This window comes from Callospermophilus lateralis, chromosome 7 (genome assembly GCF_048772815.1).
Source record: "Callospermophilus lateralis isolate mCalLat2 chromosome 7, mCalLat2.hap1, whole genome shotgun sequence".
Taxonomy (NCBI): Eukaryota; Metazoa; Chordata; class Mammalia; order Rodentia; family Sciuridae; genus Callospermophilus; species Callospermophilus lateralis.
In genome coordinates, this window is record NC_135311.1 from 124,725,577 (window position 1) to 124,753,080 (window position 27,504).

Genomic DNA, 27,504 nt, shown 5'->3' on the forward strand with positions numbered 1-27,504 from the left:
CACACACACAAGGCCCTGGATTCAATCCCCAACATCACCACAAAAAAAAAAAAAAAAAAAAAAAAACACACAAAGAACCTTAGAACAAACTGGTAGGAAGTAGCAGGTGCCCGGGTACAGGGAGGGATGAAGAGTGTGACCAGGCAGCTCAGTATTGGGTCAGAGGGTATTCCTCTGCTCACTTGGTGAGAAGAGACACATCTGTTCTGGACCCTTTGTGTAATATCACCCTGTGGATCCTTCACAGTAGCTTAGGAGTGCTCCCTGTCCACGTCAGAGAGTACAGGAATAGGTACAGCAGGATCCTTGCCCAAGGGCTCCATGGTTAGTGTGTGGTAGAGCCAAATTCAAAACATACTACTACCCCTCCAGAGCCTGGGGACTGATGAGCCCTGTGCCTGCCCCTTTCTGTCCCATGTCCCTGCTTCCCCATCTGATAAAGGGTGGGCCAGACTGGAGGAACCCTATTCTGCTTTCTGGGTCTGATATTTTAAATGGATTTTGAAGTCCTATGGAAGAAACTGCACTTGAGCTCGACCTTGAAAGATGGGCAAGATTTGGAGACAGGGAAGGGCAATCTAGGCAGTGAAAACTGCACAAAGGGAGGTCACATCCCAGTGTGAGAAGATGAAAGGTCAGAGGAGAGAGTGGGGAATGTGGGGCACGACTTGGCTGAGAGCTGTGGCTGACAGGACAGAGCTGAGAGTGGGTCAAGGGAGGGGGGCGGTGGGCCTGTGCAAACATCTTCTTTGGCCCCCTAGATAGAAAACAGAGCCAGACAGACTGGCTCCACATTGGGACCCTGCGAGCTGAAGATCGAGCTGAAGATCGGCCCTGCCAGACACTGGGGACTGGTGGCAGCAAAGGAAGGGCCTCCAAGGTGTTCAGGAATCCCAAGTCCCTCTCCCCTCCCTACTCCCTCTCCCCTCCCTACTCCCTCTCAGGCCTGGAACTGAGGCCAAGAGAAATGTCACAGGTCCTCCAAGGTTACACCAGCTGGGGCCTGACCGGAGCAGGAGACAGTTTCCAAGGCCACCATCCAGCTGGGGTCAGCAGGCATGCCCAGGCCTGGGCCAGGCCCCGGCTGCTCTGGGCTTTGTTTCTTGGTGTCATGAAACCTTGAGAGGTCACTTGATCTTGCCTCTGGCTCTGAGCAAGAAGCCTCACGACAGGGCTCAGCCAGTCCTGCCCTGCCTCTTCTGGGCTCCAGCTCTTCCCTTCCCACCCCCCACTCCCTGCTGCTCTCTGAGGCCATTCTCCCTCCAATCCTATCTCTTGCCTCTCCAGCCGCGCATTTAGGCCAGCCTTCTTGTTTTGAGCCCTTGTTTCCTGGAAATATCATCTCTTCGAGAACATACCCTCTTACACTCATCTCAGCCCCCCACATCCCAGAGCAGATCCCTGAAACTGGAGGGCAGGGCTGGGAGCCCACTGTGTTCACAGGAAGGTTCCATCCCTTACCAGCTCCGTGACCTGGTGAGTCACATCACTTCACTCAGTCCTGGCACACAGTAAGCACGAACTCAGTGGGTGGGAGATGAGGGGATAAATACCTCCCCACAAACTGACTTCTGGGGCCTCTGACCCATTCTGCGTGGACCTCTGACCCTCAGGCCCACAGAGCCCGTCTCCAGCACCTGCTTCCCTCCTACAAAGGGTATTGTTTTCTGGCATGGGTTTGGGGCCTTTGGAGGGTTTTTTTTTTTTTAAATACCACCTGATTCTTTGCCTTAGCGACTGTACCTAGTCCTCCTGGGAAGAGAGGGGACACAGCAACAAGGTAAACGCTACCCCAGAGGAGTGGAGACCAGACTTAAAAATGATCCGGGTCAGCTAGGAATCCTGTCCACACAGTTATCCACACCAGGCCTCTCTCCCAACACAAATAATCTGAAACTTCCTTGTAACTTTGTAATACAGCATGATTTCCCCCTGGCAGTTTTGCCTTTGTCATCATAACCTTTGCTGCCATAGTGTCCTGTGTTTGTGCTGGAAGGCAGGGGGCGTAGGTCAAGTCTGTGTTCAGCATGCACCAACTAACAACCGGCTCTGAGCCAAGCATTGCATCTGGCTTGGAGGGTGCTGCTGAATGAGACTGGCAGAGTCCTGCCCTCATGGGGCTTGCAGCCTATAAACAGATTTATTAAAGGCCTACAGGGCAGCCAGGCATTGTGGCACATGCCTGTAATCTCTGCAACTCAGGAAGCTGAGACAGGAAGGTCACAAGGTAGAGGCCAGCCTCAGCAACTTAGCAAGACCCTATCAAAAAATAAAGGGCCAGACATGGTGGTGCATGCCTTATAATCCTAGCAGCTCAAGAGTCTGAAGTAGGAAGATCACTAGTTCAAAGCCAGACTTGGCAAAAGCAAGGCACTAAGCAAGTCAGTGAGACCCTGTCCCTAAATAAAATACAAAATAGGGCTAGGGATGTGGCTCAGTAGTTGAGTGCCCCTGAGTTCAATCCCCAGTACCCCTCAAAGTAAAAAGGGTTGGAAATTTAACTCAGAGTTAGAGCACTTGGCTAGCATACACAAAGCCCTGGGTTCAATCCCCAGGACCATTTAAAAAAATCTCCACCTGGGCATGGGCATCATTTTGCAGGGGAGGGACTAGGGCGTTCCCAGGACTTCACCAGGGATCACCCTCCTGAACTGTGTGAGCAGGGCAGGCAGCAAGAGCTTCTTAGAGGCAAGAAATGGGTCTTGACAAATTGAAGACTTCAGAGGCTGGAGCCCCACCTCAGCCATCTGGGCTTTTGACCCACCCCACCCCCACTGGATGAGTGGGGAGTCCATTCTCCCCATTATGGCTTCCAAAGTGCTTGTTCTTCAGCATTCCTAGATGCATGGTGTCTGGAGCCCCTAAAATATTTATTGGATGAATTGATTAAAGCACATCTGCTCCTGCAACTCCATCGCTTCACACCTTTTGATTGTATCTTTCGCTTTCCAGCTTCCTAGCATGGTATTCAAGGGATTCAAGCCTTCTTTCAGGGTATCCTGCCTCTTTTTCAGCCCTGGCCTCCCTCATGTGGCCTTCCTTTCTAGCCTGAGAATATCTACTCAGGAGGGGGAGCTATCTGAGGGGTCTTTCCAAACGTGCCCCATGCCTTTGCAGTCCCCTGGCCTGGATTGCCCACTGTGGTCTCCCACCTGTCAGTTCCTATGGTTTCACCTCCTCCAAGAAGCATTCCAGAATCCTTCCCAGGCACAGTCAATCTCACGCCCTTTATGCATCCATGACAGCCCTTCTGGGAATGTCCTCACCATACCACAACTCCTGTAGGCCAGTTACTCATCTCTGTGCAACGTCCTCCCCTCAGCCCAGTGTCTCATCATGCCTGGGACATTTCAGGTGTGTGTGTGAGTGTGCATGAACTTGAGCCAATAAAAAGCATTTAGAAATGGGAGAGCTGTAAGAGGAAAGACTGAGCTCTGGGGCATAGGTACAGCACACAGAGGTGTGTGATAGTGGGGCACAGTTCCCCACTGTCACCAGGAACTGCTCCCAAACATGGGTGGGAGAGGGATGTTCAAATAAACCAGTTCAAGCCATTGATGGGTTTTAAGAGGTCTCCAAGCTCACCCACTCCCCCAGGGTTAGGGAATCACCTGAGTCCACCTGGTCATTGAAGCAATGTAAGGTGGAACCAGGCAGGCCCTTGGACATCCCCAGGTGCTCTGTTCTTGTCTTTCATGGGCCCTTGCTTCACTTGCATGTCCAGCACACATCACTGGTGACCCCTGTCTTTACATAGGACATCTCCACCTGGGATGGGGGAAAGACTGAGTGTGGCACGGGGTGTAAGCAACCCCTCCTCTCAGGACAGGTAAGGAACGGGAGGCTCTGGGAGACGAGAGGCACACACATGATCACATAAGGTGGGTGGGTGACCATGAATATGAACCTATTTGGTCCCATGAGCAAATATTTTAGGTCTCTGTCCAGCAGTCAGGGAAGCAGATCCCTAAGGAGAGTGACTGGCACTTGTGACATTTCAGTGGACTCCAGACCCACCCTACTTCGTTGGTATTTCTGCTTCAAGCAGTGTCCTCTCTACATTTATGTGTCTCACAGGCCTGGTAGCCTGAAAATGCTGGAGAAGTGGGTCAACCTCTGGGCAGCTGCAGTTTGTTGTCTTTGGCACTATCTTGGCGCCTAAAAATCCCATCCATCGCCTGTTTGATGCCCTTATTTTACAGTATAGAACTGAAGCCCAGAGAGGAAAGAGCCTTGCCCTAGGTCACACAGCAGATCAGTCTGAATTCTCATGCACTCTTTTTTTTTTTTTTTTTTTTAAGAGAGAGAATTTTAATATTTTTTTTTAGTATTTGGCGGACACAACATTCTTTGTTTGTATGTGATGCTGAGGTTCGAACCCGGGCCGCACGCATGCCAGGCGAGTGCGCTACTGCTTGAGCCACATCCCCAGCCCTCTCATGCACTCTTATTGCCTTCTGCTGTACTGTCTTAACACTGAGATTTCCTTTTGGAGGTTAGAGACCAGAATGCAGGTTAGACTTTCACTCAGACCCTGGCAGTTAGTGAGTGTGAATACGTGTTTGCTATTTGCTTAAATGAATGCACAAATGTGTGCTGGTTGTGTGGGGAGAGCAGCTTTCTCAGAACAACCTGATTTTATATGTCCTCTGCAGCACTTTGAATCTCTGCTCAGATGCCCTTCAGTGCCACCTATGCCCACCCCCACTGCCAGGCAGAAACCACTTAATTCCCTGGCACCTCAGATGCTAAAACTGCTAGAGCATGAGAATGCAGTGGAACATGGCTCTGAGGTTCCTTATGGAGGCACTAAAAGGTTAAGTCTTATGAACAGTAGTTGGTGTCCTGGGGCCAGGTGCATGCTGGCATTGAGGGTACAGAGCTACCACACACAGGCCTCTGCCCTGGAGGAGCAGAGTAGGGAATGACAAGTGCGCTGGTAGCTATGGTAACGGGGTGGTCTAAGGAGGCGTCCTGGAGGTGTGCAAGAGCTGAGCTGGACGTTGACATGCTGACCAACCTTAGATCAGTCATCACTCTGTCATTCAGTCCACTCACAATCGTGACCCCAGCATGTGCTGGGCACTGTGCTCAGCAGTGGGTTAAGAGCCCAGTCCCTCCTGCCAAATTGGGGCTAGACCCCCCTTTCTTCCTGAGCTCCCTAGAACTTCCCATCTCCCTGCATGAGGATGGCCTGGTTTGGGCTCTGCTTTGCTCCCCCTGCTCCATGAGCCTCTCAGAGGCCAGAGCCAGAGCTGTCTTGGTCTCTGCTTTGTCTCATGCCCAGCGCTGGGCTGCCTGGCACCTTAGCATTTGGTTCTGTTTTGTGGAGAGTTGAGCCTGGTGAGGTCTGGGTTCCACACAGCCACAGCATTCTCCCTTCATCCCCCACCAAGAGCCCCTGGGCTTTGATTCCCTCCCCACCCGCTTCCCCCACATTCTGCCAGAGTCTCTGGCTGGCCAAGTCCTGAAAGCTGGGAGGGCGGTGGGAGGAGGTAGGTGAGCTGAGCTGGGCGGCTTAGCAGAGGGTGAGAAAGCCTCCTGCTGCCTGGCCACTGGAAGGTTCTGGCAGGAGCTGCCTGCTGGGCTGAGATCACCATGGAGACCTGGCTTGGAGAGGGTCACTGGCAGTGGCTAAGGGCTGGTGGGGGGCAGGGATTTGTGCAGAGACTCCCAGCCTGCCCTGGGCCCTTGTAGGGAGTGGGCATTGTTGGGGTTTGTCACCATGAGTGTGCTGAATGGTTTAGAGCAGCCCACCCTCAATCTCCCCTCACTTGTCACCCACAGCGATTCTTCAGCTTGGCAACTGTCCTTCAACTGCAGTAAGGCCAGCCTCTAGATGGAGATCCTTAGCTCTCTGCTGATTATGGTACCCAGATGCCATAGTTCAGTCCCCTAATCTCTGCAATTGGTCCTGCTTATCACCCTAACTGTGGAGAGCTGACATCCAACCCCATGGCACCCTACCCGCCCCAAGAGCGCTCTTCTGCCTAACACTCCAGTTGTCATACAGCTGTCCCCCTAGCATGCACACTGTGAATGCCCTGTCCTTCCTTCACTGCAGACCTGCTGGCTTCACAGCCTGTGGCCCTTTGCCCTCCCAGATCTCCACTTGGTACATGGCCTGATCACCAGGATGGGGTGCTGCCCCTCCTCTGCAGGAGCCCACCTGGTCCCTCTGGCCCTCGGGGGAGTCCTGGCAAGTCCAACCTCAGGACAAAAGTCGTCCTCGGGGCTGACTGCCCAGCAGACAGCAGCTGAGGCTGAGCAGAATGTCAATGTAGCCCTGTTGGAAAAGGGAGCCAAGAAAGTACAAGGGAAGTGAGGTTTCTGTCGCTGCCTGGCTCCTGCAGGCAGGCGTGGGGGAGGATGGGTGGCTCACAGAGGAGGCTTAGGAGGCAGTTTTAGCACCCCCAGCCCGCCCTCAATTCTGGAGGAAATAGTCACTGGGGGTGGGAGTTTCAGGGCTCTATGAGGCTGGTAGGCTAATGGCTGGACTAGGAGTATCTGGGAAAAGCAGGTATGCCCATCTTCTAGTGTCTGGCGGTTCTGGGGACTGAGAACTTGGGGGTTTCTGAACTTCAGAAAGGCAGTGTTCCACCAAACAGAGAGGGTATCATGTTGGGCAGTTTTGATCCCTTTGTGCAGACAACTCACCTCTAAGGAACAGAATGGCATGCACGGGGCTGGGAGGAGGTGCATTTACAAGAAATTGAAGCACCTGTTCACACCTGTGTTAGGTGAAGGCCCTCTTCCTATGTCTTTCCCTCAGCAGCCTAGGTTGGAGGAATGGCTAAACAAACTCATTGTGATATTAGGAAACAGAGGTTTGGAGAGCTCAGCTAGCTCCAGGAAAATAATAACAAGGAGTAATTAGTTCAATTTATTATGCACTTATATACTAGGGTTCCTCCGACCTAAAACCACTGAATCCTGCCAATAAACCTTTTGGGTAGCTCTAGTATCCCCTCTGTACTGATGACTAAACTGAGGCTCACAGAAATTCACTGTCTTGGTCTGGGGATGTACTTGGAGCATGGGAGACCCTGGGTTTGACATCCAGCAGAGACAAAAAAAAAAAAAAAAAGCAAAGGAGTTCAACATCTTACCCAAGGTAATAGGACTATTAAATGATGGTGCTAGCATTTGAACTCAGCTGGTGTAACTCCAGAGCCCAAGCTCTACTGCTTGGCACTCCAGCTTTTTATCCAGCACATCCTTCACTCTTGGTATAGGGCTTGGGCATTTCTGTTTTAGAGATGAGGAAACTGAGCTCAAAGAAGGCCAAAAGGGGGGGGGGGGCTGGTTTGAAGTCTCTAGGATAAGAAATAATGGTGTTAGCTTCTTTACAATCTTGTTAAGAATTGAGTGGTCCTGCCTGTAATCCCAGCAGCTCAGGAAGCTGAGACAGGAGGATCTCGAGTTCAAAGCCAGCCTCAGCAATGGCGAGGTACTAATCAACTCACTTGAGACCCTGTCTCTAATAAAATACAAAATTGGGCTGGGGATGTGGCTCAGTGGTTGAGTGCCCCTGAGTTCAATCCCCAGTACCAATAAAAAAAAATTGAGTGGTCCCTCCAGGCTTAGTGGCACATGCCTATAATCCCAGCAACTCAGAAGGCTGAAGTGGAAGGATCACAAGTTTGAGGCCAGACTTCACAATTTACATGCTGTCTCAAAAAATAAAAGGGGCTAGGGCTGTAGCTCAGTGGTAGTGCACGCCTGGGTTCAATCCCCAGAACCAAAAAATAAATAAGAATCAAGTAGTCTCCCTCTTAGCCTCCCAGGTCTCAGAGTTCATTGTCTGTGTCTGCCACTGACTTCTGCCTCTTGTATTTTTTGCAGCTTTCAGAAAACCAACGCCAAGACCCCTCCCAGCGTCCACATTGTCCTCTGGCAGGAGCACCTGCCCCTCTGCCTCCCTGCCTCCCTGCACCCCCTACAGCCCCCCTTCCCCACCCCCAACCCATCTCTCCACGCAGAAGCCGAAGGTGAGCCCTTTCTGCACAAAACCAGCAATTGTAAATACTTTTTAAAAATGTACAAAACTTAAAAAACAAAACACAGTTTTAGAAAAAGACAAAAAAAAAAAAGAGCGAGAGAGCGAGCGTGTGCAAGAGGTTGCGAGCGGGGCCTCCAGGTGTCCAGAGCCCCTGCAAGTATGCACTGAGAAATTTATCTACAGGTCGTTTGACAAAAATGAACAATATCCTATTTATTGTATATACTGTTTTATTATAAATCGTGGATTGTATATTGCATTCTGTAAACCTGCTGTGGTCCCGTGGTGTGCAAATTCGCATGGTGGGGGGGAGGGTGAAGAACCTCTTGCGGGAGCTTTTTCTTTTTCTTTTTTTTTTTTTTTTTCCCTTTCTTTCTTATTTTTCACTCTTTTGGGTTTTCTCTTCTGTTGTTGTTGTTGTTTTCTGTTGGCAGGACACACCCAAAGATCCAAGTTTGTATTAAAAAGAAATGAAAAAAAGCAAAAAAAAAAAAAAAAAAAACTAACCTTGTGTCTTGTGAAAAGGGGTGAAGGGGTGCGTGAGGGTGGATGGAGTGGAAGGGACACAGCTGGAATTTGTAACCAGTCACTGATTCCCCAGAGGAGCTGAGAGCTGACCCACCTACATATGTTCTCTACCTCTGAGTTCTCCCTTCTGCCTGAGACTTGGGTCATTTTTGCACCTGGGCCCTCGCATCCCACCCCAGGCCCTGCATCTCCCCTGTCTGCCTTTAGCTCTCCCATTCCACTCCTGCCCTAGGCCCTCCTGCCTCTGAGCTCTCTATTCTGCTTCCTAGGACTTCTTGGCCCCTGGTCTATGTAGTCTGCCCCAAGTTCAAGGATTCTGCCTCTTGGTCTTCATTTCACTTTGGTCCTGGGACTTCCCTGATTCTAAGACCCTCTGTTGTATCCCAACTCCCAGATCGCCCTTTCTCTGGATCCTCTTTTATGTCCTCAAATCTGGATTCCAATCCCTAAAGAGCCCCCATTATGTGTCTTGGATCTCTCCTCTTTCAGCATTCCCTATTCCATTCTAGTCCCCAGGGCTCTGCCCCTAGACCCTTTATTTATCACATGTCTTCCTGGCCTTTAGACCCCACAGTTCTGTAGTGGTCCAGGGACACCTATCTTTGAGGCACTCATTCCAAATCCAAGAAACCTTGCAAGACCCTTTCCCCTAGGACTACAGTGTGCCCTGTTTGTGTATCTCCCTTTCACCCCAAATCTTAGGTCTCCTCTGCCTTCAAGCCCCTCATTTTATCCCAGCTCACCCACATCTGCTGTGCAAAACACAAAACTATGAGCAGGCCAGTCACTCCAGTGTTTCCCTACCTTCCTCTTTTCTTTTCCCACTGAACCCCAAATACCAAGTCTGTGTTTCCTTGCAGCTTTGGTAAGCTATGAAAAAAAGAATTCCCAACTGTGGGGCTGTTTCTGCTGGACCTAGAAGGGCTAAGCCATTTCCCACTCCCTGATACCAGGGAGCTCTGGGCTGTTCTCTTCCTATTGAAACCCTCTTTGGCCTCTTGGTCTTCAAGAGTTTTTCTCATGACCCATTTTGTTAAAGTTCTGCTGAGTGTGGCTTCTTGTGCCTCCTCAGTGAAGCTCAGGGAGACACCAAGAGGTGGCCTGCCCTCCCTGACCCAACCAGCAAGTCCTAGGCCTTGGAGAGAGTTGGCTGAACCCTTGGTCTGAGGGGTAAACACACCCCATTTTCTGGATATCCCTGTCTGGAAGAGGCTGGAGGACTCTGTCAGAGATCCTGAAAAACGCAGCCTCTGTGCTGAATGTAAAAGCTCATGGACCTGCCAAGATGAAGACATTGCCCTACCCTCCTGTGTGCAGAGGGAGAGACCATCACATTCAAGCTGACTGTCCCCTGTGCAGCTGGGCAGGAAGCTGTAAGACCCTGGGAGGCTTCCCAGAGGAGTAAGCTTTTAAAGGCCTCACCTAGGGTATAAGCAGAAAAATTAAGAGAATTCCTGGAGGAGGAAAGAGCATGTGAAAAGGCCCAGAGGTGTGAGAGGGTGGCAGAAGGTAGAAGCCTAGTTAAGTCTGTTTGGAGTAGATACTGCATGTGTTCAGGGAGGGGAAAGAGCTTAGGAAAGGTCACTCTGGGGTTGGAAGAAGGCTGGGAGGAGTAGGTGGGGGCATCAGAGAATCCAGTGGGGGATGTGCCTGGCTAGGCCAACCTAAGAAAAGCCTGTTTGCAGCCCTAAGAATCACCTGCAATGAGAAGATGAGTGTGTTCAGAAGCTGATGAGTTAGCAGAAGACACGGCAGCCGGCCAGGTGGGGCAGGCTGGGCAGAGTTGGCTTCTAAGACAATCAGGATTCCCTGAGAAGGTGAGACCTGGTGTCTGACGGAGGGCTCAGAGGAGGGCAGTGGGGTTATTCAGTGGAAGGGATTGGGGCTCCATACAAGATGGGCCTCAAAAGGGGGTGAAGGGTAGTGAAGGGTCATGGGGCAGGAGCTCAGGAATTGGGGTAAGGAAGGGAGACCCATGAAGGACTTGGGAGTTTAGAGGGGATCATAGCAAGGGTACTCCTTAATTTGAAGGACATGTTCACCACAAGAAGAGAATCAGACAGGGAGGCCTGGGGCTCCGTAAGAAAAGAAGAGAAAGGTCAGAGGGAGAAAGGGAGATTGGGGCAGAGATGGTCTCAGTCTAGGGTCTAATGCTTAGTAAAGGGTGGGGAGGGATAAGATGTATGTTGGAGATCAGACCCCAGAGACCTTCCAGGGCCAAAGATCTAACATTTGGGATGTAAGATTCTTTGTGCTCTTAGGCCCTGCGGTCCCTGAGGAAAGGGTAGCAAAGAACTTACCATGTGGGTGAAGCAGGGATAGGGTGGCTTATTTTGATTTGTTCTCTTTAGAGGTGGGGGCCCTACCACAGCCGGAATGCCACACAATCCCAGAATGTATCAAGACGTGGCAACCAGGTACAGTGGACATGCCTGGAATCCCAGCTACTTGGGAGTCTGAGGCAGGAAGATGACAAGCTCAAGGCCATCATGAACAATTTAGCAAGACTGTCTCAAAATTTAAAAAAAATAAAGCCCAGCAGGAGGCTGAGGCAGGAGAATCTCAAGTTGAAAGCCAGCCTCAGCAACTTAGCAAGATCCTAAGCAACTTAGTGAGGCCCTATCTTAAAATGAAAAATAAAAAGATCTGGGGATGTAGTTCAGTGGTGTCTCTGGATTCAATCCCTAGTAACAAAAAATATAAAATCAAATAAATTTTAAAAATAAAAAGGACTGGGGATTGAGCGCAATAGTAGAGTACTTGCTTAATATGTGTGAAGCCCTGGGTTCAATCCCCAGTAGTAGGGAAAATAGACTATGTGTCTTCAAGGTATTTGGGTTTTGCCACCATTTATTAAATACTTCCATGAAGTACTTACTTTTCAAAATAATTCTTTTTTTTTTTTTTTTTTTTTTTTTGTGGTGCTGGGGATTGAACCCAGGGCCTTGTACATGCAAGACAAGCACTCTCAAAATAATTCTTGAGGTAGAGAAAGACTCCTATTATTTACAGATGAGCAGACAAGTTCATAGACATGGAGTGACTTGTCCCTAGAGTGATAGTCTACAGTCACATGGGAAATGGCAGAAGTAGGTGAGCCCAAAGATTGATTTCACACCTCTGCTTTTTCATAACAATTTAAAGAAAAAAACTTTGACTTAGAACTGGGGAGAAGCTCATGCTTTGCAGGTACAGGGCCCTGGACTCAATACCCAGCACCGGGGAGAAAAAAGAAAAAAATTCTACTTATAAAACCAAAAAAATTAATCCATTCTATAATAAAAATTTTTAGAGCCAGGAATGTTACTCAGTGACACTGCATGTTCTTAGAATGCTTCAGGTCCTGGGCTTGATCTCTAGCATTGCACACATACTAAAAAAAAATTAAAGTTAAAAATAATAATAATAATAATAATAGAAATTTAGTAATAACAAAACAATATAGCACTTACTACATGCCTTACTACATGTTCTAAACACTTTATATGTTTATTAATTCATTAATTTGATGTCTGGAACAATGAATGCCATGAGGCTTCATTGGAATGATTACTATCCCCATTTTACAGACAGGAAAGTCAAGTGGAAAGAGGTAATTTGCAAAAACCACTCGGTAAGTAAATGGTGACACCAGAGTTCAAATTAAGCAATGTTGCCAGGTTAGTAGCACAAGTCTTTAATCTCAGCTACTTGGGAAGCTGAGGCAAGAAGATGGCAAATTTGAGGCCAATTTCAGCAACTTAGGGAGATCCTGTCTCAAAATAAAAATGGAATTAAAAAAAAAGAGCTGGGGATGTAGCTCAGTGGTAGATCACCCCCAGGTTCAATTCCTCAGTGTATGGAGGGGCAGGATGCAAATAGTCTGGTTCAGGAGCTTTGCTTCATCGTACTGTTAAAAGTGAGGACCTGGGCTGGGGTTGTGGCTTAGTGGTAGCGTGCTTGCCTAGCATGCGTGATGGTTCTGTTCTCAACACCACATACAAATAAAGGCCCATCAACAACTAAAAAAAAAAAAGCGAGGACCTGCAGAGCGCCGTGGCACACCCCTATATAATCCCAGTGGCTCAAGAGGCTGAGGCAGAAGGATAAGGAGTTCAAAGCCGGCCTCAGTAACAACAAGGCGCTAAGCAACTCAGTGAGACCCTGTCTCTAAATAAAATACAAAATACAGCTAGGGATGTGGCTCAGTTGTCAAGTGCCCCTGAGTTCAATACCTGGTACAAAAAAAAAAAAAAAAGTGAGGACCCAGGGATTGGTGGGGTGTAACTCAGTGGTGAAGTATGTTCTAAAGCTCCTGTGTTCATCCTCAGCACCAAAAAGAAAAAATGATTAAACCCTGCTCTATACTCCTGTCTCTGGTTATAACCCCTATATCAAGATTCCAGTCTGTTCACCTAGGTCAGTGGTTCTTGACCCAGCCTATAGGGAGAAATCACTGGAAAGCTTTGGAATCCTGATGCCCAAGTCCTACCCCAAGAGTTTAGGTTTTTTGATCTGGGATGGGGTCTGGGCATCAGAGGATGTTTAAAAGTTCCTCACATTGTTCTCATGTACAGCCAAAGTGGAGAACCTCTGACCTAGGGATTGTACTGAGTGTCTTGCACACAAGCAACCCCTGTGTAACACATTGATATTGAATGTGTGGTTCTAGGTATGCCTATGATGCCTTCCTGTTTGGACACTGTGGATCCATAGTGTTTTTCACCAAGTGCCTGTGAAGCTACCGTAGGCTGAGTGACTGCTGGAGATACAGTGTGAACATTCATTCAACAGATATTTCTTAGCACCTGCAAGTTTCCAGACACTGGTTCAGGCAATTGCGTAGGAATACAACAGTGAACAAGTCAAATGGCATCTGCCTTTGAATGTACAGTCTGATGGATCTGACATACTGGTGGTGTCTTTCCCTGTGAGGGGCAGCCATGTGGACCCCCTTGATGGTTGCTGAAGGTTGAGCAGCTGACTGGCAGAGCTTAGGGGAGACTTACCTCTATGGCTGTGGACATGTTAGGTCTTCTGGCCCTATGTGCAGATGTGAAAAACAGGAAGGCCCAGGGCATGTTTCTGGTTTAAATTAGTGTGACTATGTGGCATGTATGGATGTGTAAAGGTGTACATGACACAGACCTGTGAAAATATGAACAACAATGGGGGAAGAGGGCTGTGTGCAAGGTAGGTACCAGCTCAGACCACACAGACACCGTGTGCACACATGCACGCACACACACACACACACACACACACACACAGAGCCAGCTGTAAGGAGGAGGCTGGATTCCAGTTCTGAGGCCAGGATAAATCTGCCTTGGGTATGTGGGGGAGGCACAGCTGGGGCTGGAAACTTGAGAGTGGGAGGCAGGCGGGAGGCTCAAGAGCCACATCCTTGATCTCTGTTCTGTTCCAGCAGTTCCGGACTTGGAGCTCTGGGTCTCTGTGTGACTCTGAGTGTCCCTCTCTCTAATGTCCGGATCTTGGCATCTCTGTTTCTCTTCTGGGTCTTGGACTATGAGGCTGATCACATGACTCTGGGTCTCCACCTCTCCAGCTTACTTGGCTCTGTGTCCCCCTCTGTGTCTGTCTCTGCCTCCATGTCTGCCTCTGTCTCAGTGTCCTTCCTTGTCCTTGCCAGGTGGGGGGAGGGGCCCAGTGCTCCGGGAGCAGGTGTGGACTCACTCAGGCAGCAGGGAGTGAAGCCAAGGAGGGCAAAGAGCCAGCAGCCCCTGGACATAACCACACTCCAGGACACACTCAGGGCGCTCACAGGAACACACAATGACATATGTGCAGAGGTGGGTTCCTGAGGACATTCATAGGGACATACACACAGGTACAAAACCGCTCACACAGCCATGCCCAGAAACACACAAGAATGCCAGACACAGAGGGTCACATGCAGGTTTCAGTGGATCACACACACACAGAGACGTGCTCATTAACAAAGGCACACCCCAAAATACTCATCAGACACTGACATACGGTGTCAGACATACCAGGGCATTCCTCCAGAGAAAGCCCAGAGCCATGGACATACACAGGGACACAAAACATAGACCTTCAGCACATACACACAGACACAAAGATAATAGGTGCGATCACAAACTGGAACAGATATACAAAGACACAAGTACAGTCGGTGCACCTTGGCAATCACACTCAGCCATATGCGTTCAGGGATAAGGAGGCAAATGAGCACAGACAGGCATAAACCCTCAAGGACAATCAGAGACAGAGGCACAATGGGCACACTGAGGGACACCCCCCTCCAGGGACACACCCAGGCGCAGGCAGAACAACCTCAGGTACATACTCCTCCCTCAGGGCCTCACTCTGGAGCACCTGGGGACACGCCCATAGGTGGCAGTTAGGGGGGCCAGGGCCCTAGCGCACCTGGAGCCCTGGGCACGCCCCCAGGCACCCCGCGGCCCGACTATGCGTGCCCGTGCGTGCGTGCCCGCTGGTGCGCGCCGCCACCTGTGGGAGGAGAGGTGTGCACTGCGCCCGGGGCTGCCCGGCCCGCACGGCGCGGGGGGGAGCGGTTGCCATGGCGCGCGGAGCGGGCCGCATACTAATGCGCGCCACAGGCGCTGCCCCACAGCTGCCCCCCGCCGGTCGCGCTCTCCTCCCACTCCTTCCTCCAGCTCTCTCCAAGTCACCCGGCCCGCGGCCTCGGCCTACGCACCCCACTCAGGGCACGAGCCCCCTGAGTGGCCTCGGAGCGCCTGGCCTCCCTCTCCCCAGAGAGGCCCGCCTGCGAAAGGCGGCGCGGGGGCGCAAGGGTGAGGGCCCGGCTGCGGCGGGCCTGGCTGGCCTGGGCGTAGGCACCAAGCGGGCATGGCAGCTGGGAGCGCAGGTGCTGCCTTGGAAATGGGGGCGGCCATCCTGAAAGAGGATGGGGAAAGAAAGGGGGTGCTTAACCCTGCGTTGCCACTGGGTCTTCCAGTCTCTTCCCCAGGCTTGGCTGGGGATGGTGGGGAGGAACTTGACCAGTAGCTCGAGCAGTCGCACTCCACTCCTACTTCCAGCAGCTCTCCAGGCCTGGTTTGACCTGGGGGTGGGTGTCCGTCCCCCATCTCTCATTATCTGCCCCTCATCACTCCAGGCTGGCCCTCATCTGGTGAGGTGAGGGACCTTGGAGAACTGCACTGAGGATTGGGAGAGGAGGTGGTGGCACTGGAAGGGTTAATACCTCCCTATACCTTGATCCCAGTCCCAGAGCTTCTCTGACCCCCTACTCCCTCAGTCCTGCTGTGTTAATTGGCATGGAGGGGTGAGGCCCTTTCTGGGGTGGGGGCAGCCAGCAGAGGGTTTGCAGGTAGAGGCAGTGGGAGGGGGGCCCAAGTGGGGGGGGTACAGGCAGTTGCCTAGCAACCCCACAGCTGTCTGTTGACCTAGAAGAAGCTGCGCTGTCTTGACACAGCTGGTGTTTACATGTAACCGAGGCTCTGGCTTAGCGCTTGCTTGGAGGAAAGCTGAGGCAGGGCCCTCATGGCAGCCTGGCCCTGGCCCTGGCTGTCATGGCCCTATGCCTGCCTGCCCTTTTTGCTTCTGCTCCTACCTCAAATCCAACAGAGAAAGAGGAAAGATCTCAGGGCTGGAGGCTTTGTAGTTAGGGAAAGTTGTTGTGTGTGCGTGCGCGCACACACACACACCTTTAACACGGAATGGTGGAAGACTAAGAAAAAGAGAGGGGAACCCAGAAGCCAACCCATACAGAGGAACATACACAGGGGTCAGCATACACAGGGACACATGGATGTACAGACCCATAAAATCAAAGTGACACAGATACACAACACCAGCACAGAGATGCCCTGGGACATAACATCCAGACAGACACACAGAAAAACAGTCATCTAGTGACTAAAACACCAACACACAGAGAGAGATACCCACAGATTCCTTGATACAGAGGACAAACAGACCCTGACCATCTGACAGAGACACACTTAAACACACCAACACGCCAACCAACTCTCAAGTACGTACAAGTAATAATACCTGCTGGTGCTTGTAGGCTTGAGTGACAAAAGACAGAAACCCACATAGGGAGTCACCACTTGCACACTTTAGAACACGGAGAAACACATGGCTCACCGGATTGCCCACAATGCCCAAGGCAGGCAGCGACCGACACCACTGACACAGGCAAAGACACACCCAGGAGCCCAACAAGTGAAGAGGCATAGGTCCCCAAAGGACCACAGGCCCTGGCATGTTCCACCTGCACCCACACAAGTATCCATATCACAAACACGTGCCAGCCTAGGGTGTGGTGTGGGCAGAGGTAACTCTTCTCTAGCCACCAGCCCTGAGTAGCAGCAGATCTGCTCTGGGGTCAGAGGGTCCTAATGGACCTAGAATAGGGTCAGGTGAACCTGTGTAGGGCCTGAGCTGCATCCCTGACCCTTGGCCCTAGGGGGGACAGCACCAGCAATTTTCTTGGGAGTTCCCTGTCTGAAGGGAGAGGCAGGGCTCTGTCCTCTGGTGTCCCTGGGCTGACCTTAGAAGCACAGTTCTGCTCCAGGAGCCCCTAATCTGACAAAGACCATAGTTGTCTCCCAGGCAGATCTGGACACTATAGACAGACAGACACGCATAGGCACTCATGAGCATGTGACAGATTCTGCAGGGTTGTTGAGGACTTCCTGAAGCAGGTGAGCCTAGGGCCTGGCTTTGGAGCCCTAAAGGAAAGGGGGAAGGGTGTGCACTGAGAAGGGCCTCCTCTCCTTCCCCTCGCCCCACCCCCTCATCCCACAGTTCCTCCTCCCCCAGGGCCCAAGGGGCCTGCTGGGGCCCCACAGTCCCATCAGCCCAAGCAGTGAGCAGAAGGAGGAGAGTGGATATTTTTAGCTTCTCTGCCACTGACATTTCGCAGCAGGCGACCTGGGGTGAAGCTGAGTGAGTGCTGAAGGCTGGGAGAAGCCGACAGAGCCTTCCCGCCCCCATGCACATGTACACACAACTGTGCTCACACACAGCCATGTCCCCCAACACGCACAGTGCTCACATGAGTGGCACAGCTTCAGGGACACAGTCACACTTCTCGACATACACATGTACCTATGTACGCAGTTGGTTCACAGTCACTTGTGCCAGAAGCCTCACACCTGGACACTCTAAAAATGTAGCCATTCACACACCCAGACGCACACGATTCACACATATAACACATTTCCCACATCTAGCCAAGCACGCACATGCCTGTTCATCATTCATTCGAGAAATATGTATTTGGTGCCTGCTACACATTGGGTGCTATTCTCAACACTAGGGATACCAGAGCGAAAGAGAGAAAAATTTCAATCCTCAGAGTTTACATTCTGATAAGGGAAGTTTGACAATAAAAAATATCCTTCAAGAACTACACATAGCCAGGCACAGTAGTGCACGCCTGCAATACCAGCAACTGGAGAGGCTGAGGCAGAAGGATCACAAGTTCGAGGCCAGACTTAGCAAGTTCGTGAGGCCCTCTCTTAAAAAAAAAGGGCTGGGAATGTAGCTCAGTGGTACAGCACCCCTGGGTTCAATTCCCAGTACCAAAAAAAAAAAAAAAAAAGAAAAGAAAAGAAAGAAAGAAAACCACACATAAGCTCCTAACCTCTAAAATATACAACCACACATATGAATAGCTCCTAACACTGCCCACAAATATACACAACTACATGCACAACCCAAAGTTAAGACTCACAGATAACACATGTGCCTTGTAACAATCACAGAAACAGACATAATGTACATACACAGCTGCATACATATACAATTGCACACATCACATACGTTCAAGCAATTCAAACACCATATACATAAATCAGCCACATACACACCACTGTACATAGCTGCACAATTTTCCTACACACATACACACAATACAGCCTCACAGAGCATGCGAGATTCACACAACCCCCCACATACAACCATCCCCTGCCTGTCACAGAAAGACAAACACATTCCTGAAGTCCTCCCTCTTCCGCTTGAAGTCCCAGCCTGCTTGTCACACATTCACGGGCGTACACATTCATTTGTCCTAGAAAACGCACAAGTTCACATAACACACCCAACCACCATGCTCCAAAGAAACCCAGTCAGCTCATACCCAGTCCTGGCTGCCCCGCCCATCCCAGTGCCCCTCATTGTGAGGCAGGTGTGGCCACACTTCCCAGGTATGCACTTGGAAGGCCGCCTTAAGATTCCAAACCTGCTGGCCCAGGGCTTGGGGGCTGAGCCCAGGGAGTTGCCCTGGTGCCCAGGCTGGAGGTAGAGACAGAGAATCTGTGCTTCTCAGATCTGTCTCCTGCTTTCTCTCTTTGTTCTTCTCACCTTCTTCCTTTCTTCAATTCTTCCATCTCCCCATCCCACCCCTACCTCTCTGATAGCCTTTGACCCAGAACCAAGCTCTTTTTATCTTTTTCTTTTTCTTTTCTTTCTTTTTTTTTTTTTGCAGTGGGGAGGGTGCAGGGAGGTACTGGGAATTGATCTCAGAGGTACTCTATTGCTGAGCTACATCCCCAGCCTTTTTATTTTTAATTTTGAGACAGGGTCTTGTTAAGTTGCCCAAGCTGGCCTCCAACTTGTACTTCTCCTGCATTAGCCTCCCAAGTAGCTGGATTTACAAGCATGTGCCACTGTGCCTGGCTACTAAGCTCTCCTCTTTTCTTCTGGGTTCTGCTAGATAGTATCAGAGCTCTTGTTTCAAACATAGGGAGTAACAGGCAGACAGACATATCACTTGGGGACCAGAAAGAGAGAGAAATCATTGTTCTAACCTAAAGGCCTGGTGGGAAGAAGAGCTAAATGAGCCAAGGGGAAGATAGGACTAACTGGCATCTGGGCAAACCTGCATATCAGACATGACTGGGAGAAGGAACCCTGGGTTCTAGTCTTGGTTCTGCTGTGTGACCCTGAATCAGTTGCTGCCCCACTCTGGGCCTTTTCTGTCTCAGTAAAAATAGGGAGTTGCAGCGGGTGATTTCTGAAGCAAGGGGATTTTCAGATGCTGCAGCAGTTGTGTAAACAGGGAGAAAGGCTGGGAGCTTTGGGAACCTGGTTCAAGCCACAAAAGCCCCCTCCTCAGAGGCTCCCCCCAGCAGCTCCTCCCCCTCCCAGGCCTGCTAGTCTGGGTTGAAGCACCAGAGGCAGCTCTCCCCAGCCCCCATAAACACATGTGCTCCTCCAAAATGCAGACACTTCCTCCACCCTCTCTGGACCTTGGTGTCCAGGCCTGTGTATTTAGGGGCTTGGGTTTGGGCTCTGTGCCACTGAGCCAGTCTATGTGTGCACTGTCTGTCCGTCTGTCTGCCAACAGCCTTCAGGCGCCAGGAGGGGAGGCAGCCGTGGGGAGGTGGGGGCAGGGAAGGAGGTAAAGCTGACAAGTTCCAATGTCTGGCTTTCCCTCCTGGAAACCCCGAGCTGGGGCTGGCCCCCCCTTCCCTTCCTGTCTCTCTCGCTCAAGCACGTCCCTTCTAAGAGCCCCTCTCTGCAGACACCCCCAGTGGAACCAAGCCCAGATTTGCTGCCAAGAAGGCTGACATTTCTTAGACTTGCCACGTTAAAGGGGCCTGCGCCGGCATGCACTCAAGCCCCCCACCCCCCCACATGTCCTCCTCCTGTGCACATTCAGGCGACCCGAAACACACAAAGACACGGTTGGACACAGCGGCCACCTGTGCACACAGGAGGTAGCACATGGAGCGCATCTGACCCCAGGCTCACAGACAAGCACCAACACAGCCATATAATCCACCCCCCCTTCCTGTGCTCAGCTCACCACAACCTCAGAAGCACGCGGTTTCCAGCATACAGGGCTCACAGCCACGCACAGGCCTTGCCCCACAGAGAAACAAGTGCAAACCCATAGCACAGTGTCTCCTGACAGCACCATCACCATCACCTCCATCACCACCACCACCACCACCCTGTGTAAATGCAGCCACAGAAACACAATGCCTGTGCTGCCTACTCCCTGGTACACACAGCCAAGCACAGACAGCCCTGCACTGTGTCCCCCACATCACTGTTGATAACCACACACACGGAGCACAGTGGTGCATGCCTGTAATCCCAGCTACTGAAGCTGAGGCAGGAAGGAGGATCGCAAGTTCGAGAACAGCCTGAACAACTTAGCAAAACCCTGTCTCAAAATACAAAATAAAAAAGGGGAATTTAGCCCAATGATACAGCACCTCTGGGTTCAATCCCCAGTACCAAAATAATAATAATATATTTACAAAGTCCATAGACAGAGATGCCACATGTCCACCCGCTGGACATAGGGACTAACCCACATGGTTACACGGTGTCTTCGTGGGCACAGAGACATGCACAAAATCACAGTTCCACGAAGCATTTTGTATGCACAATCCTTATCCCTTGTGTGCACACACACCAGCCCATACCCAGGGTTATGCGGTTATTCTCTTGTGTACCGCAACAGAGTCGCGGGGGCTCCTAACATCCTCAGACATAACAAATACAAACAGGCACATGTGCTAACTCTTTTGTGCAAACATGGCTTCCTTGTCACTGATGTGGTACACGTTGGCTTCCATGTGCGCACACTGCTAGGCAGCCTTTCTCTGTCCTTAGTCTGTGTTCCAACTCCGGACACACTCAGTTTTCCCTTGTACTTACATAAACACACGGTGGCTCTCTGTGTCAGTGTAAACACAGACTCACAAATCACCCTCAACATGCTCTTCCATGCATACACGTATGTGTGCAAGTTCCCATGGGGCAGACCCAGCTGTCTGAACCTCAGGCTGAGACACTGCAGCCCCCTGGCCCCCAACCCTAGTCCCAGCCTCCCCCGCCTTGGCTGGTGAGAGTGGAGAAGGGCTGGGAAGGTTGGAGGCTGGCTCAGCCCTTGTTCCCTCCCTCCGCCGGCTGGCTAGCTCCCTCCCGTCTGGCAGAGTCAGCCAGCCCAGCCCCAGCTCCAGCAGCCCTGGCTGCTCTGGGCAAACTCTCTGCGGGTTGGTCTAGTCTGATGCCGCATCAGCAGCAGCAGCAGCAGGGGCGAGAAGGCTGCAGGCGGCTGCCAACGTGGCAGACGGCAGGCAGGGCGGCAGGAAGGAAGCTGGGCCCGTTCTGCACCCACTCACTGGGGGAGACAAAACCAAGGGACTGGATGAGCAAGCAAGGCAGCTGGGCAGGGGGACCTTGTGCACAGCCTGGGCTCTGGGCCCACATTGGCCCCACTTGCTGGGTCACCTTGAGCAACTCATTTCCCCTCTCTGGTCCCATTTCCTTCTTTAGTGAATGAACAGTCTAGACATTTCTCCAGCTTGAAATGCTTGTGTCCCATTCAGCCAGCGTAGGGAACTCACAGGAGGGAGGCGCAGTTTCTCTCTGTGGTCCTGAATTAGTCCCTTCCCTTCTTTCAGCTCCCAAATAAAAATCCTTCACTTTTTTACAGCCACTATTGACTAAACATCTTCATTCTACAAAGGTAGCATCATTTATAGATAAGAAAACAAGTTTAGAGAGGTCAAGTGAGATGCTCAAGTTTACCCAGCCAATGAATGATGGAGTTGGGACAGGAACCAGGGTTTATGGTTTAGTCTCCAAAATCAGTGCTGTCTTCCTCATCTTCCAGTCATCCCATGCCCTGACTGCCCCCTCAGAATTGTGCCCTCACCCCACCTCCTGGCCCTGGGCCCCACCAGAGCCACCTGGTCCTGCCATGGGGAGTCAGGGTGCAAAGGCCAGACAGGCCTCCCACCAGCATTCCAGCTGCCACTGGGAACACAGCTGTCAGCAGGGCTGAGAGAGCCAAGAGCTGCCTCTTGAGCGGGGCCCACATAATTGGTACATTGTCAGCCTGAAAACAGAGCTGCTGTGGGATCTTGGGCTGCCCTGGGCCTCAGTTTCTTCATCTGGCTGACTGTCATGGATTGGATTAGATTTCCAAGGGCCCTTTCACTAGGACTGTTGCCTAGGGAGCCACCAAGGAAAAACAGAGAGAGGGGAGACAGCTGTACCAAGGTTCCTGGGCAGGCGCGGTGTGGTGTCTGGAACCCAGGAACTTGGTCCCTGCCTCACCTGCAGGCTGGAGTGGCACATGCATCCTTCAAAGCCCCGCATAAGGGAGATTCCCAGGGAGTGTTTGCGGAAGGGATGGACAAACAGATGGACCCACAGGGTATGAAGGAGCGAAAGAAAGATAGCCCTTGGACTACTGTCTCAGGAGAGTGCCAAGGAAGAGAAAAGATGCTCCTTCTACCCACTTCTTTTGTTTATTCCACAACCTTCTCTGCTGCTCACTCTGCCAAGCCCTTAGTCTGTCGGGAGGACAAATGTGGGACAGTTACAGGAGGTCAGAGCATCTGTGGGATCATTTCTGGTGACTGTAGAGGAGGCATCCAGATGGTCCATGGGGGTAAAGAAAGGTCTCTGGGAGGAGGTGGCACAGGTATTGAGCTCAGGTTTCCATCACAAGTCAAAGTAAACATGCTGGTATGTGTGCCAACACGCCTGCATGTATGTATATGCATGTGCAATTATGGTCTCCATTTTACAGATGGGGAAATCAATGTGCGGAGGAAGAGAGACAGAACCAGGCCTTGCACCCTGGCCAGCCTGACTGCAAAGGCAGTATTTTGTGTGCTATGCCACGCTGCCTCCCAAAGGAGCGAATTGCTAATGGTGGCATTTCAGATGTAGTGACAGTGCTCTGGGAAGAGGTTCTGGACAGATGGTTCCCAATTGGGCCCCTGCCTCAGGCTAGCAGAGCAGAGGGTTGTCAGGGCAAGCGAAGCACATCCCCCTCCATCCTGCTATTGAGTGGGATGTAGGCAGGTCCCCTCTGGACTCCTCACCATCCCCCTCCAGGCCTTTGGCCTTGTGTGGTTGACCTGCATGAGCTCAGCTTCCCAGCAGCCCTGCGGAGGAGTCAGCCTGGGCAGAGGCTGCTCTGCCCTCACTGCTTGGCAGTGCCAAGGGAGGCGGGGCCGTGGAGGGGGGGGCACCTCCCAGCCACCAGACCTCTGTTCTGTACCCTGACTCAGGCACCCCTGCAGTCTGCTGCAGAGACCCAGGCTGGGAGGGATGGTGCAAAGCTGGGCATGCTGGTCGGCCCATCCCTGTTGCAGCAGCCTTGTTGAGCTGCCATTAACAAGTGGCCGGAGGTTGCCGTGTCTCCATGGAGACCAGACAGTCAGCGAGGCTCTGGGGTGAGGGCCGTGATTAGTGAGTGTCAGCTTTGCCAGCCCTGCTCTTCCCACCGCCCGCTGCTGGGCTAGAGACAACAGGCCTTGAGGGAAGGACTGGGAGGGAGCTCAGGCCCCCCACAGGAAAGGGGTGCCCAGGCCTGGTCCCAGGTGCTGTGTCTTTGTCTCCCCTGGTGGGTCCTCAATTCCCCTCCTCTTGTTGTCTGCCTTCTCTCCCCAATCCATCTTCCGTGTAGCCACCAGAGTGAGCTTTCTAAAACATGAGCTGAATTTCGACACTGCCTGATCCCCTGGAGGCTAAGAGTCTAATTCCTTATCATGGCGTTCCAGGCTTTCATTCATTCAACAAATCTTTTTAAAGCACCTACTGTATGCTAGAGAGCTTGCCAGATACATATGGACAATGAAACAAGCAAGCAAGGGCTCTGCCTTCATGGAGCTTCCAATCTAGTGAGGGAGTATAAACAAAATACAAATCCAGAGATCCGATTATAGCCAAGCACGGTGGCACAGGCCGGTAATTCCATTGACTCTGGAAGCTGATACAGGAGGATCACAAGTTTGAGGCAGCCCACGCATCTTGGGGAGACCCTGTCTCAAAACAAAATAAAGAGAGCTGAGGATGTGGCTCAGCGTTAGACTGTTTTCTAGTTCAATCCCCAGTTCTGGGGAGAAAAAAGAGAGAGAGAGAGAGAGAGAGAGAGAGATCCAATTATAACGCTGAGTGTTGGGAAGGAAATGGAAAGGGTGTTGGGAAAGAAGAATTTGTAGGGGAGGTAGCCTATTTAGGGTGGTCAAGGTGGCTTCATTGAGAAGGCAACATTTGGAGAGAGTCGCAGACCTCCATGAGGATCTATCTACCAGTGGGCAGAGAGCAGGGAGGAGCATTCCAGGGAGCCTGTGCCAAGGAGGAAAGCTCTGCCCTGCCCCTCTGCCCAGCCTAGTCCTGCCTCCCTGCTTCCAAACACCTCCTCCATGTTTTTTATCTTGGTTAAAGGCATTGGGTTTATCCAAGTGAGAAAAAAAAAAACTCTGAGTCATTGCCCATTCTTTCTTCTCCCCCTGCGCTCACCTCTCCTCATTGCTGGGTCCTGTTCAGTTCCATCACTGTCTCTTCTCTCCTCATTGCCACTGCAGACCCCATCATGTTCGCTCCTACTAGCACACCTCCTCCAACAGGCTTAGCCGCTTCTCTGTCACAGCGGCGCCCCCCTATATGCCAGGCAAGATGCCACAGGGCCTTGTGGGTTCAGCAATGAGTAGGCACAGAGTCCCTGCCCTCAGCCAGGGCCCAGTTGGGATGGTGGGCAGGTCTGCAAATACAGAGGCGAAGTAGGAGGACCTAACCTGGATGGTGGGAGCGGGGTGTCTAGGGGCTTTCCAGGAGGAAGTGCTGCTCACTGAGACCTGAAGGCTACTTCAGGAGTCAGCCAAGCAAAGGGAGGGAAGATATTCCAAACTGAGAGAAGAGCACGTGGGAAGGCAGGAAGTTCTAGAGAGGTCAGAGCTGGCTCTGGAAGCTGGTGGGGAGCCACCAGGGAACTTTAACCCGTGGGGAGCATGCTCAGATCTGTTTCCTGGCATCCAGCCTCTGTCCTTCCTGTATTTTTGCCACACTGCAGTTAGAATCATCTGTCTAAAATGGACACAGGGCTGGGGTGTAGCCCAGTGGCAGAGCACTTGCCTAGCCCTGTGTGAGGCCCTGGGTTTGATCCCCAGCCCCACCAAAAAAATAAAAAAGAAACAGAAACAGAAACAATCCTATTCTGTGTCCCCCAGGCCTTTAAAGTCCAAGTTCAGCAAGAAGGCACTGGAGGCCCTTTCCAGCCGCATTTCTTACCCCGCCTCCCAGCTGTGTTCAACCACACCCAAACAGGTCATATCCTTCCATGTCTCTGGGCCTTTGTCCAGGTTGTACATTCCTCCTGGAACGCCCTACCCACTTGACTGAGGGCCTAACACAAATGTCCCTTCCTCCAGGAAGCCCTTCTGCTCCCTTTTCCCCATCAAGAGTAAATTTCTCCTCTATGCCCCCCTGACAATTACAGGTAGCTAGCTGGTGCTCATTGACTGCTTCTTCCTATATCCTATATTTAATATTAATATAAACACTTTGTGTTCATGATCGTATTTAATCATCATGGCTAGCTTGTAAGAATCTTATCATTGTCCCCATTTTACTCAGGTGAAATTAAGGTTCTGAAAGGTAAAGTGACTTGCCCTGTTCCCAAAGGTAATAAATGACAGGACTGGGACTTGAACCTAGGTGGTTTGCAGCCACAGCACATGTCTTTATCCCTCTTCCACACCGTGGAAAGCTTCCTGTATGCATCTGCCTCCCTTACCAGACTAATAGCACTTGGAGTGCAAAGTCCAAGCCTGGTTCATTCAAGGTCTCCAGGACCCAGCATATGGCCCAGCACACAAGTTGGGTGTGAACAGGATGAATGTATAGGGAATGAACAAACAAGTTTAGGAGGATGCAAACAGAGGCTTGTGAGATGGGCTCAGGGACAGGTTACTGAGGCACTAGGCCCCTATCCTGAGTGGGTCTGGTAATCATCTTGGGATAGACACCATGTCCACTACAGCATTTTGCTCTTGGCTCAGTGCCTCTCCCCTCCCCCCCAAAAAAGATCTACTGATGACCTTGGATTTCCATCCCTTGGCTTTCCATCCTCCAGCTAGCAACTCCTTTGGAATCAGACAAATTCCATTTTGAATCTCAGTGTTGCCCTTAGATATAGCTGTGTGACCCCAAGCAAATGACTTTACAAATCGAGTCTGTTTCTTCCTTTTCAAAATGAGTTCAAAAAGTTACCGCCTCTTGCCAGGCATGGTGGCACTTGCCTGTAATCCCAGCAGCTTGGGAGGCTGAGGCAGAAAGATCACAAAAGTTCAAGCCAGCCTCAGCAACTTAGCGGGGTGCTACGCAACTTAATTAATAAATAAAATATAAAAAGGGTTGGGAACATGGCCTAGCAGTTAAGCACCCCTGGGTTTAATCTCTGGAACCAAAAAAAAGAAATGGCTGGGGACATGGCTCAGTGGTTGAGTACCCCTGAGTTCAATCCCTGGTACCCACTCCCCCCAATGAGGTTGCTGTGAAGATAATGAATGGCAGCCAACATTTTCCAAGTATCAGCTGTGTGCTGTATCAGGCTGTCATTTAATCTTTTTTTTTTTTTTTTTTGATGTGTGTTGGGGGGAGGATACTGGGGATCTAACCCAGAGATGCTTCACTACTGAGATACATCTGTAGCCTTTTATTATTATTATTATTATTATTATTATTATTATTATTATTATTATTTTTTTTTTTATTTTGAGACAGGGTCTTACCAAGTCTAACTTACCAAGTCTGGGCCTCAAACTTGAGGTCCTCCTGCCTCAGCCTCAGTCACTGTGATTAGAGGTGTGTGCCACCATATATATATTTATTTATTCATAGATGAATTTATTTATAGATGAACATGACACTTCTATTTATTTATTTATTTTTAAATATTTATTTTTTAGTTGTAGGTGGACACAATGCCTTTATTTATTTATTTTTTTATGTGGTGCTAAGGATCAAACCCAGGGCCTCACACGGGCTAGGCGAGTGCTCTACCACTGAGCTACAACCCCAGCTCCCACTGTTTATTCTTAATTAGTGCAGTCCTTATACAGTCAGGGAGGCAGGACCTCAGCATTTCAGAGGGCCACTCTAGCCTTCTTCTGTTGGTCCTTTCCCACAGAGTGAAGAGTCAGAGAGAGTAAGAGGACACCCAGCTGGACTTCCCCCTTACTCACTTCTAGAGGAGCTCTCAG

At 50.9% G+C, this 27,504-nt stretch overlaps 1 protein-coding gene across 8 annotated transcripts in view; it reads left to right on the forward strand.

Moving 5' to 3' along the window:
* The window catches only part of Ahdc1 (AT-hook DNA binding motif containing 1), a 66,476-nt gene extending 58,032 nt beyond the window's left edge, over positions 1 to 8,444 (forward strand). For all 8 annotated transcript variants that reach the window (XM_077109962.1, XM_076860950.2, XM_076860953.2 and 5 more), the window contains one exon: positions 7,846 to 8,444. The gene's annotated coding sequence lies outside the window, so the exon portion shown is untranslated. The remainder of the gene's footprint in view (positions 1 to 7,845) is intronic.
* Positions 8,445 to 27,504: the final 19,060 nt, after the last annotated feature.